The 10,723-nt window shown below is 36.8% G+C and overlaps 1 long non-coding RNA gene across 1 annotated transcript in view; it reads right to left on the bottom strand.

The window, feature by feature from the left end:
- Positions 1 to 5: 5 nt before the first annotated feature.
- Positions 6 to 10,723, bottom strand: part of LOC115518253 — a 32,598-nt gene continuing 21,880 nt past the window's right edge. Inside the window, exon 4 of the long non-coding RNA XR_003970204.1 lies at positions 6 to 45. This is a non-coding gene — a long non-coding RNA (uncharacterized LOC115518253). The remainder of the gene's footprint in view (positions 46 to 10,723) is intronic.

The raw sequence follows: 10,723 nt of genomic DNA, 5'->3' as shown, positions 1-10,723 counted from the left end.
TCCCTCTCTCTCTTTCCCTCTCCTTCATGCTCTCTCTTTGTCTCTCTGAAAATAAATAAATAAATAAATAAATAAATAAATAAATAAATTTTAAAAAATAAATAAATAAAATTTAGTTTTTTAGGAATAACTTCCCCAACCAAAAACATAAATTATTAAAATAAAATAAAGTAATTTAAGTTTAGGAGTTTTCTGTATTAGTAAATACTGCATGAGATATCTGAATATGCATTTCAAGTTATGAGAATAGTAACATCTAAAAATAGTAAACATCTATGCTATTGATTGGTAATTTCATTAATGAAGACAACTTCTCTGTAACCAGTAATGAAATTAGTGTTTCTTTTTTTCAAATTTATTACATGAGAAATATATATGCCACAAATAAACAAATTTTATTGCTTTCTAAAGGTATTTCCTCTTGAGAATACTGAGTAGAAACAACTTACAAAAGTTCAAGATGAAATACTCTCAATGCCAACCTGCTTTGGACACTCTATGTCAAATACCCTTCAACAGGCCCTGAGGCTCTAACAATCCTGTAAAACTAATTAATATTCTTTCTTTCCATAAGGATTAAAAAGTGGAACTACTGAATTATGTGTTCAAAGTAAGACACACTAAGATCTGTGTAAACTTTTGTTAAAAAGTAACATGTCAAAAATTGCAATAAATAAAAATATATAATTTTAAAAATTTTTCTGAGAAGTCATTGTCCTAACTGATGTTGACTTCCTGTGTCATATTCTACCGAGAAAACAGTGGAACATGAACTTTTAACACAGCTCAAGTTAAATAATGAAGTTAGCATGAGAGCTCATCTCATTACAGTCGATGACTTTTGCTCATGATATAAGAATAGTCAAAAGACTGATTACTTGCCCCACCCACTCCCCACCCCCTGCTTTTTGAAACAGTGGCCTAATTGTAAACTGAAACATTTAGTTCCACGAACCCAAAAAGTGTGGTGGAACATTTTTGCAAAAGAAGAAAGAAAATTTATTAGCCGAGGTCTGAAACCAGCCAGTCCAGATACTATTTGAATGTTTTATATTGTTTTGAACTGAGATCGAAGGAGCAGTGAAAAAATAAAACAAACCTATGTCTAGTTTTAATTTATTCAGTATCCTGGGATTAGTCTATTCTTTGCTTGTTTGTTTGTTTAAAAAGATATAAAAATTAGGACTAACCCAGTGAATTGAGATATAATTCTGGACTACTTATATATATATGGAAATACTTATTGGAGGAAATTAACAAAAGAAATCTCACCAGTGAGTGTGAAATTTCGATGCAGGCTTAGGAAAAGAGCAATCTACATAAATCCTCCACTGTCAAATCAGATCACATAGAAAACCACTTATTATAGTTACAAATATGACTAATTAAAAAAAAAAAACCCAAGAAAGTCAATATGAAACCAAGAACTTTTACACAAATTTCACATGGGAAGATTAACAGCGGTAGAGTCAGGTTTTCATAAACTAAAAAACAATCACCATCTGGGTTTCAGCTGAATTTTAAATTTTTGAATGATAAGACGGAATGTGAAGACAACATTTTTGGTCAGGTAGATCTGCCTAAAAGCCATGTAAAGTCCAATGGATTCATCTTCACAGTATCTCGGTGGTCTATATACCACTGTCCCGTGACTCTCCATTATTCTCTTTTGGACAAGACATGGAAAGTCTTGAGAATGCAAATTTAAATCATGATAAATGTTTGGTGGTTAACCGATGCCAGAAGAATCAATATGATACAAACTCTAGGAAACATTTTGATTGTTCAGGCTAGACTCCCTCCCAAGATACTACCAATTTCATCTGTCTGGGCCGGGGGGGAAGGGGAAGAGCAGGAGACTTTTCAGCAAGCTCAAGCTGGGTATATAAATGAACCATTGGAAATGAAGCTCTTGAGAACTACCATGTCCTGTACCTTTCAAAGCAGGGTACAACCCAAAGAATTCTTGGTGCCCCAAAGTTATAAGGCTCTGCATATTATTTCTTGGCGTTGGTATCTGCACAGTACCTCAGAAGTGCCTGATTCTTTCCTGGGCACTCCTGTAGTCCAAATGCAAAGCCTGGAAGAAATCTCCCGCACGATTCAAGGAAGTCCTTTATGAACGGTTTTTCTAGTAGGACCACTGCGATAGACTCGCTTCGTCGCTTCCTACCCTACACACACATTGATTTATTCATTAACTCAACAAATACTGTTTGAACGCCAATTGTCTGCCCGTCAACGTTCCAGTGGATATAACAAAACTGTTAATGTCATGCTGCTTACATTCAAATGGCGGGAGGTGGCAATAAGAATGAAATAAAGTAAAAAAAAAAAAAAAAAAAAATGCAAAGCAATTCGGATGGTGAGCAAGTGCCCTGAAGAAAAATAGAGCATAAAAAAAGGTATAAAAATAAGGAATTGCTTTGCAATTTCTGCAAGGGCAGAAACAGAAAGATCCCAATTAAAACCTTATTACAGTGACAGGCCAGAGTGACAGTGCAGTGACAGAACTGCGGATGGATTCTGTATGTATGGAAGAAGGACCCAAAAACTCATAGATAGGTTCAATGTAGAGTTTACGAAAAAGAAAAGAGGAGCAGAGAGCCTCGATGGCTCAGTCAGTTAAGCATCCGGCTCCTGATTTAGGCTCAGGTCATGATCTCATGGTCCGTGAGGTCGAGCCCTGTATCAGGCTCTGTACTGGCAGTGTGGAGCTTGCTTGGGATTCTCTCTCTCCCTCTTTCTTGCCCCTCACTTGTTCCCTCTTGTTCACTCTCTCTCTCTCTCTCTCTCTCTCTCTCAAAATAAATAATTAGTTTTTAAAAAAAGAAAAGGAAAAGAGACAGAAATGACTGAGTATTTTTTAGGCTCAGTTACTAGGATGAAAACACCATTGAGATATGAAAAACTAGAGAATAATTTGGTACGAAAGGCAAAATTTCAATATTAGTTTTGAACATTTTAAGTTCATGGTGTCTATCTGACATTGAAGCAGAGAGAGTGAATATACAGTTGATAGATAAGTATGGAATGTAGCAAAGAGATCATGGCTAAAAATATATAGGTTATAAGAATATGGATAATATTAATGCCAAGGGGCTAGATGGGGTCACCTAAGAAGTCGATGTGGAGAGTGGATGTAAGGAAATGAAAGAAGGTAGAAAGAGTTCTGAAGAAGAAATAGAAGGGATTGTCAGTGACTTGGAAAGTTTTATGCAAGCCAAATAGAGGAAAATGAGGGAGAGGAAGAAAGAAAGAGATGGGGTTGGGGAGAGAAGGAGAGGCTAGAGAGAGAGGGGTAAGGGAGGAAGGAAGAGAAAGAGAAAATCTACAAGGTCATCACCTGCCGATGGGTTAAGCAGATAAGAACAGAGAATCAGTCATTGGTTTGGCAACATGAGGGTCATTTGCTGACAGATACAGTGTAAGTTGGAATGCAATAAAAACTTGTTCAGAATTGTATATATCTTCACAATGAAGCATTTCAACATGCTTTTATGCTATGCCTCAACTAAATGGATCTATTCAGGTGCTATTTGGCTATAGTATAACAGAAAAGTGGATTTAATTGCAAAGGAGTAGCCACATGATATTAGTCAAGTCACATAGCTATGACAGGAGACACTGATTTCACTACTGACATGATGCACAGGCGATCCTGCTGTCACAAAAAGAATTTTGCAATCCCAGTCCACTTGAAATTTTTTGCTCCGCTGAATTTTAAGGTACATGGGGTTCTATATGTATACTCTTTGGTAATGTTCTCATTTTTTATCTTCTTTAAAATTAATTCAGTTATTTGCTAGTTTGACATACATTTTGTATCAGGGTTCTCTTATACTAATAAGAACAGGGCGCCTGGGTGGCTCAGTTGTTAAGTGTGAGTCCCACATTGGGTGAGCTTGGGTGAGCATGAGCCCTGCTTTGGGTGATCCCCACTTCTCTCTTCTCTCTCTCTCTCTGCCCCTCATTCACTCGCACCCTCTCTCTCTCCCTCCCCCCAAAAATAAGTTATAAACTATGACCTTAATTAAATAATTATTTTCACACCCTCTCTCTCTCCCTCCAAAAAAAAAAAAAAGCCATAAACCATGACCTTAATTAAATAATTATTTTTCTTAAACCCAAAATAAAGTTATAAACTTCCAGTACCCCTAAAAAATACCCCTGAAATTTTGTAACTTCTTGTTTCTAAGTAAGTAAGTTAAATTGACTTCCCATAAATTACGTAGTTTTTGTGGTCAAATCAAAAGAAACGTGTAAAGGAAACAGATGTGGGGCGTTACATCCTTACTTAGCTGCAAATGAATTCTAAGACTTTAATGAAAAGAGAAAGGTAGGCTTTCCTAAAATCTGGCCGGTTGAAAAACTTTCAACACTGAAACTAAGATTGTTAAATTCATTATGTACAACTAGTTTATCCTGCGGTCCCCTAGCAAGGCTTATTATTAGATCTCTCCCTTTTACCATATTGTGTAATTATATCATTTTACAATTACGTTTTTACAGGTAAAATGATTTCTATATGAGGCTTATAATCTAAAATTAGACTGTAGACCTCCAGGGCAGGAATCATGGCACTCATCTTTTCCGCTTACGGTGCTTACTTGTCTGTTTTTTATTGAGAAGCTTAGGACACTAGTGCTTCGGAGTTGAAAGCCTGGACAAATAAAGATGCTTCCTATTTTATTCATTAAATTAATATTGGATCTGCTTTGTTGTACTTGTGGATACTGGGTACTCATTGACGTTACCATTCAATCACATTCAATTCGGTATACCTACCATTTTAATCAATCACTCATGTGGTCAATGAAAATAGTCTCAGCTATGATAGTCATACTGATAAATTATGTCTTCATATCCTCTTCCTTTCTGTATCTTTGTAAAAATATTTGGCTCACATAATATGGTCTTAGGAGGTTGTCAGCCAGAGTATACCGTTCCCCTGTTTAAAGTGACTACTTAAAAATGGGCAAATGCAACTGCTGATAAGATGAAATATGAACCTACACACTCTGATCTCAGTAAACAGACCCATTTTCGCTTTCCTTTCGTAGGAGTAATTTTTGTGGCTTCTGCAAATATGATAGGTTTCATGCAAAAGATTCATTTCCATGTGTTTACTGAAGAGCCAAAATGTTCGTTGTAATTATCCCTCCAAAATGTCACAGTCAAGGAGGGAGTTGGAAAAGCGGCTGTTGTCAAGATAGGGGCTGCAGAAAAATTCTACATTTGCTCATTCCTTTGTAGTACTAGCTCCTAAGGAGTAAAGATTGCATGCATCATTCAAAAAATTAATAGATCAAGGATGGAACTCTACTTTTTTGCGAGGATATGTTCCTGCTATTTCTTCTGATTGTGGTGTAGGTAATGTTCCTCAAGAGCCAGACTCTCAGATAGGGGTGTGCATGCAGGGTGTTAATTAGGGAGGTGTTTCAAAATCAAAACCTCTGTCTGGGCAGAGGAAACCTTTGAACTGTGATTCAGTCCCAACAAAAGCTTTAGCGGGCACCACAGGGAACTCTGGAGCCGAGAGGCCCCTTTCAATTTGTCCCGGCATAAGGTGGGAGGTCCAAGCATCTGTAGTCTCACATGAACCGGTCATTCGCTTCAGTCGGTCCTGACAGAGGGTATGACTTTGAGAAGGTGGGGCCCTTTGACTGAAAGTCATACCACAGAGGTTCAGCTAAAGCCTTCAGTTGCCAACTCCTGGGCGGCGGAGGGAATGAGTGCCTCAGTCCAGAATGAAAATACACCACTGCATTCACTGTGGATGAAAAGTCACTTTCTAAACCAGAAGTTAGAGAAGACAGGCCCTTGCCCTTTCCTTTTCTTTTCTTTTGTTTTTTTAAATTAAAATCCAAGTTAGTTAGCATACATAGTGTAATAATGATTTCATATATAGTGTCATAATAATTGTCAAGAGTACAATTCAGTGATTCATCACTTGCATATAATATTCAGTGCTCAACCCAACAAGGGTCCTCCTTCACGCCCATCAACCATTTAGCTCACCCACCCACCAACACCCCGCGAGCAACCCTCAGTTTGTTTTCTGTATTTAAGAGTCTGTTACCTTTTGTCTCCCTCTCTGTTTTTATATTATTTTTGCTTCCTTTCCCATACATTCTTGTTTTGTTTCTTAAATTCTATATATGAGTTAAATCATATGTGTCTTTCTCTTATTTCGCTTAGCGTAATACACTCTAGTTCCATCCATGTTGTTACAAATAGCAAGATTTCATTCTTTTTCATGGCTGAGTAATATTCCAGTGTGTGTGTGTGTGTGTGTGTGTGTGTGTGTGTCACTTCTTCTTCATCCATTCACCTGTTGATGGACATTTGGGCTCTTTCCATACTTTGACTATTGTCAATAGGGCTGCTATAAACATTGGGGAGCCTGTGCCCCTTTCAATTAGCATTTTTATATCCTTTGGATAAACACCTAGTAGCACAATTGCTGGGTCATAGGGTAGTTGTATTTTCAATTTTCTGAGGAACCTCCATACTGTTTTCCAGAGTGATTACACCAGCTCGATTAAGTTATTTATAGATTTTTGATACTAACCCTTTATCACTTATGTCATTTGTGAATATCTTCTCCCATTCTGTTGCCTTTTAGTTCTGCTGATCATTTCCTTTGCTGTGCAGAAGATTTTATCTTGATGAGGTCCTGGTAGTTCATTTTTGTTTTTGTTTCCATTGCCGCAGGAGACATGTCTAAGAAGTTTCTATGGCTGAGGTCAAAGAGGTTGTTGCCTTTTTACTCCTCTAGGATTTTGATGGCTTCCTGTATTATGTTTAGGTCTTTCACCCATTTTGAGTTTATTTTTGTGTATGGTGTAAGAAAGTAGCCCAGGTTCATTCTTCTGCATGTTGCTGTCCAGTTTCTCCCAACACCATTTGCTGAAGACAATGTCTTTTTTCAACTGGATATTTTTTTCTGCTTTGTCAAAGATTAGTTAGCCATATGTATGTGGGTCCGTTTCTGGGTTTTCTCTTCTGTTCCCTTGATCTATTCTATGCGTCTGTTTCTGTGTCAGTACCATACTGTCTTGATGATTACAACTTTGTAATATGTCCTGAAGTCCAGAATTGTGATGCCTCCAGCTTTCGTTTTCTTTTTCAACATTATTTGGCTATTTGGGGGTTTTGTGGTCCCATACAAATTTTTGGATTGTTTGTTATAGCTCTGTGAAAAATTCTGGTGTTATTTTGATAGGGATTGCATTGAATATGTAGATTGCTTTGGGTAGTATCAACATTTTAACAATATTTTTTTTTCCAATCCATGAGCATGGAATGTTTTTCCATTTCTTTGTGTCTTCTTCAATTTCTTTCACAAGCTTTCTGTAGATTTCAGTGTATAGATTTTTCACCTCTTTGGTTAGGTTTATTCCTAGTATTTTATAGTTTTTGGTGCAACTGTAAATGGGACCGATTCCTTGATTTCTCTTTCTGCTGCTTCATTACCTATGTATAGAAATGCAACCAACTTCTGTATATTGATTTTGTACCCTGCAACTTTTCTGAAGTCATGTAACAATTCTAGCGGTGTTTTGGTGGAGTCTTTTGGGTTTTCCATGTAGAGTATCATGTCTGCAAATAGTGAAAGTTTGACTTCCTCCTTGCCAATTTGGATGACTTTTACTTCTTTTTGTTGTCTGATTGCTGAGGCTAGGACTTCCAACACTATGTTGAATAACAGTGGACATCCCTGTCATGTTCCTGACTTTAGGGGGAAAGCTCTCAGGTTTTCGCCATTGATGATATTAGCTGTGGGTCTTTTGTATATAGCCTTTATGATGTTAAGTTATGGTCCTTCTATCCCTACTTTCTTGAGTGTTTTTATCAGGAACGAATGCTGTATTTTGTCAAATGCTTTTTCTGCATCTATTGAGAGGATCATGCTATTCTTATCCTTTCTTTTATTGATGTGATGTATCACATTGTTTGATTTGCAGATATTGAACCAGTTCTGCATCCCATGAATAAATCCCATTTGATCATGGTGAATAATTCTTTTAATGTATTGTTGGATCCACTTGGCTGGTATCTTGTAGAGAAATTTTGTGTCCCTGTTCATCAGGGAAATCTGTCTGTAGTTCTCCTTTTTAGTGGTTTAGTGGTTTCTCCTTTTTTGTCTGGTTTTGGAATCAAGGTAATGCTGGACTCTTAGAATGAGTTTGGAAGTTTTCCTTCCATTTCTATTTTTTGGAACAGCCTCAAAAGAATAGGTGTTAACTCTTCTATAAATGTTTGGTAGAATTCCCCTGGAAAGCCATCCGGCCCTGGACTCTTGTTTCTAGGGAGATTTGTGACTACTGATTCAATTTCTTTACTGGTTACGGGTCTGTTCAAATTTTCGATTACTTCCTGTTTCCATTTTGATAGTTTATATGTTTCTAGGATTTTGTACATTTCTTCCAGATTGCCCAATTTGTTGGCATATCATTGTTCATATTATTATTTTTGTATGTACTTCTGCAGTGTTGGTTGTGATCTCCTCTTTCATTTACGGTTTTATTTATCTGGGTCCTTTCCTTCTACTTTTTGATCAGTCTGGCTAGCAGTTTATCAATTTTATTAATTCTTTCAAAGAACCAGATCCTAGTTTCATTGATCTGTTCTACTGTTTTTTTTTTTTATTTCTCTATCACTGATTTCTTCTCTAATCTTCATTATTTGCCTTCTTTTGCCAGTTTTGAGCTTTTTTTGCTGTTCTTTTTCCAGCTCTTTTAGGTGTAAAATTAGGTTGTGTATTTGAGACCTTACTTCTTTCTTTAGAAAGGCCTGGATTGCTATATACTTCCCTCTTATGACCACCTTTGTGATATCCCAGACGTTTTGGGCTGTCGTGTTTTCATTTTCATTGGCTTTCTATGTACTCTTAAATTTCCTAACTTCTTGCTTAACCCATTCATTCTTTAGTAGGATGTTCTTTAATATCCAAGTATTCCTGGTCTTTCGACATTTTTTCTCGTGGTTGATTTTGAGTTTCATAGTGTTGTGGTCTGAAAGTGTGCAAGATATTATCTCAGTCTTTTTATACTTATTGAGGGCTGATTTTTGACCCAGTATGTGATCTGTTATGGAGAACATTCCATGTGCACTTGAGAAGAATGTGTATTCTGCTGCTTTAGATGAAATGTTCTGAATATATCTGTTAAGTCCATCTGGCCCAGTGTGTCCTTCAAAGCCCTTTTTTCCTTGTTGATTTTCTGCTTAGATGATCTGTCCTTTGCTGCAAGGGGGGTGTTGAAGTCCCCTACTATAATGATATTATTATCAGTGAGTTTCTTTATGTTTGTGATTAATTGATTTATATATTTGGGTATTCCACCTAGGGGGCATAAATATTTACAACTGTTAGATCTTCTTGGTGGATAGACCTCTTAATGATGATACAATGCCCTTCTTCATCTCTTGTTACAGTCTTTGTTTGAAAATCTAGTTAGTCTGATATACGTATGGTTACTCCAGCTTTCTTTGGATGACCACTAGCATGACAGGTGTTTCTCCATCCCCTTACTTTCAATCTTCAGGTGTCTTCAGGTCGAAAATGACTCTCTTGTAAGTAGTGTACAGATGAGTCCTGTTTGCTTATCAATTCTGCTACCGTATTATCATTTTTGTTGGAGCATTTAGTCCATGTACATTTAGAGTGAGTACAGAAAGGTATGACTTTAGTAAGATGTCTATTTCCAAATATCTATTAAAGTCCTTGTTGAACCTTCATTCTCGACTCTATTTAAGGAATACTGCCCTGTGAATCAAAACATGGGGATGGCTCCTGACTCTGACTCTGTACCTTCTCTCCTTAAATTCTCTCATCCAATCTATCAGACTACTTTTATCAACAGGTCTTTAATTCCATGACATTCCTTCATTTCTACTGCCACTGCACTAGTCTTGAATATAATAATCTCTCTATGGTAACAGCTCACTCCAACCACACTGTATTAGTTAGCCTGCCTGAATGATACTTCTAAAAATGAATATCTGATCTCAGTCACTGGTTTATAGCATGTTAGAGACTTCCCACTACGGTTAGAATGATTCTAGATTATTTAGCAGTATTTATTTTGTTCTTTGTTTCTTGCTTCACTCTTGAGTCCTGCTCTCATCCAGCTTCCTGAATTTTTGTCAGTTCCTTGACTGGACCATCCTTCCTCTCATCTATGAGACTTGTACCAGCTGCCCCTATCTAAAAAGTTTTTAGGATGCCTGGGTGGCTTGGTCAGTTAAGTGTCCAACTTCAGCTCAGGTCATGATCTCACAGTTTGTGGGTTTGAGTCCCACATTGGGGTCTGCACTAACAGTGTGGAGCATACTTGCGATTCTCTCTCCCTCTCTCTCTCTCTCCCTGCTCCTCCCCACTTACACTTTTTCTCTCTCAAAAATAAATAAATAATTTTTTTTAAATAATGATAATAAAAAGGCTTTCTCCTGCCTTATTCACCTGGAAGCTTTCTGCTCATTTTTTTACTTTTCATATTAATGTTAATTTTTTCATAGAGCTACATTGATACTAAAGCACATTCCCCAATATATGCTTCTATAGCTTTTTAAAATTTTTTCCTATCAAAATACTAAGCATATTTTATCATAATTATTTGTTTAATTTGTCTGGCCAGATATCAGCAGGGAGGGTGGCATTGAGACCTACAGAAAGCTATCCCCTCACAAAATCAACAAGACCAATAACAAAATTTGT

The sequence above is a fragment of the Lynx canadensis genome, chromosome B4 (assembly GCF_007474595.2).
Source record: "Lynx canadensis isolate LIC74 chromosome B4, mLynCan4.pri.v2, whole genome shotgun sequence".
Taxonomy (NCBI): Eukaryota; Metazoa; Chordata; class Mammalia; order Carnivora; family Felidae; genus Lynx; species Lynx canadensis.
This window is presented reverse-complemented; position numbering and strand designations above follow the sequence as displayed.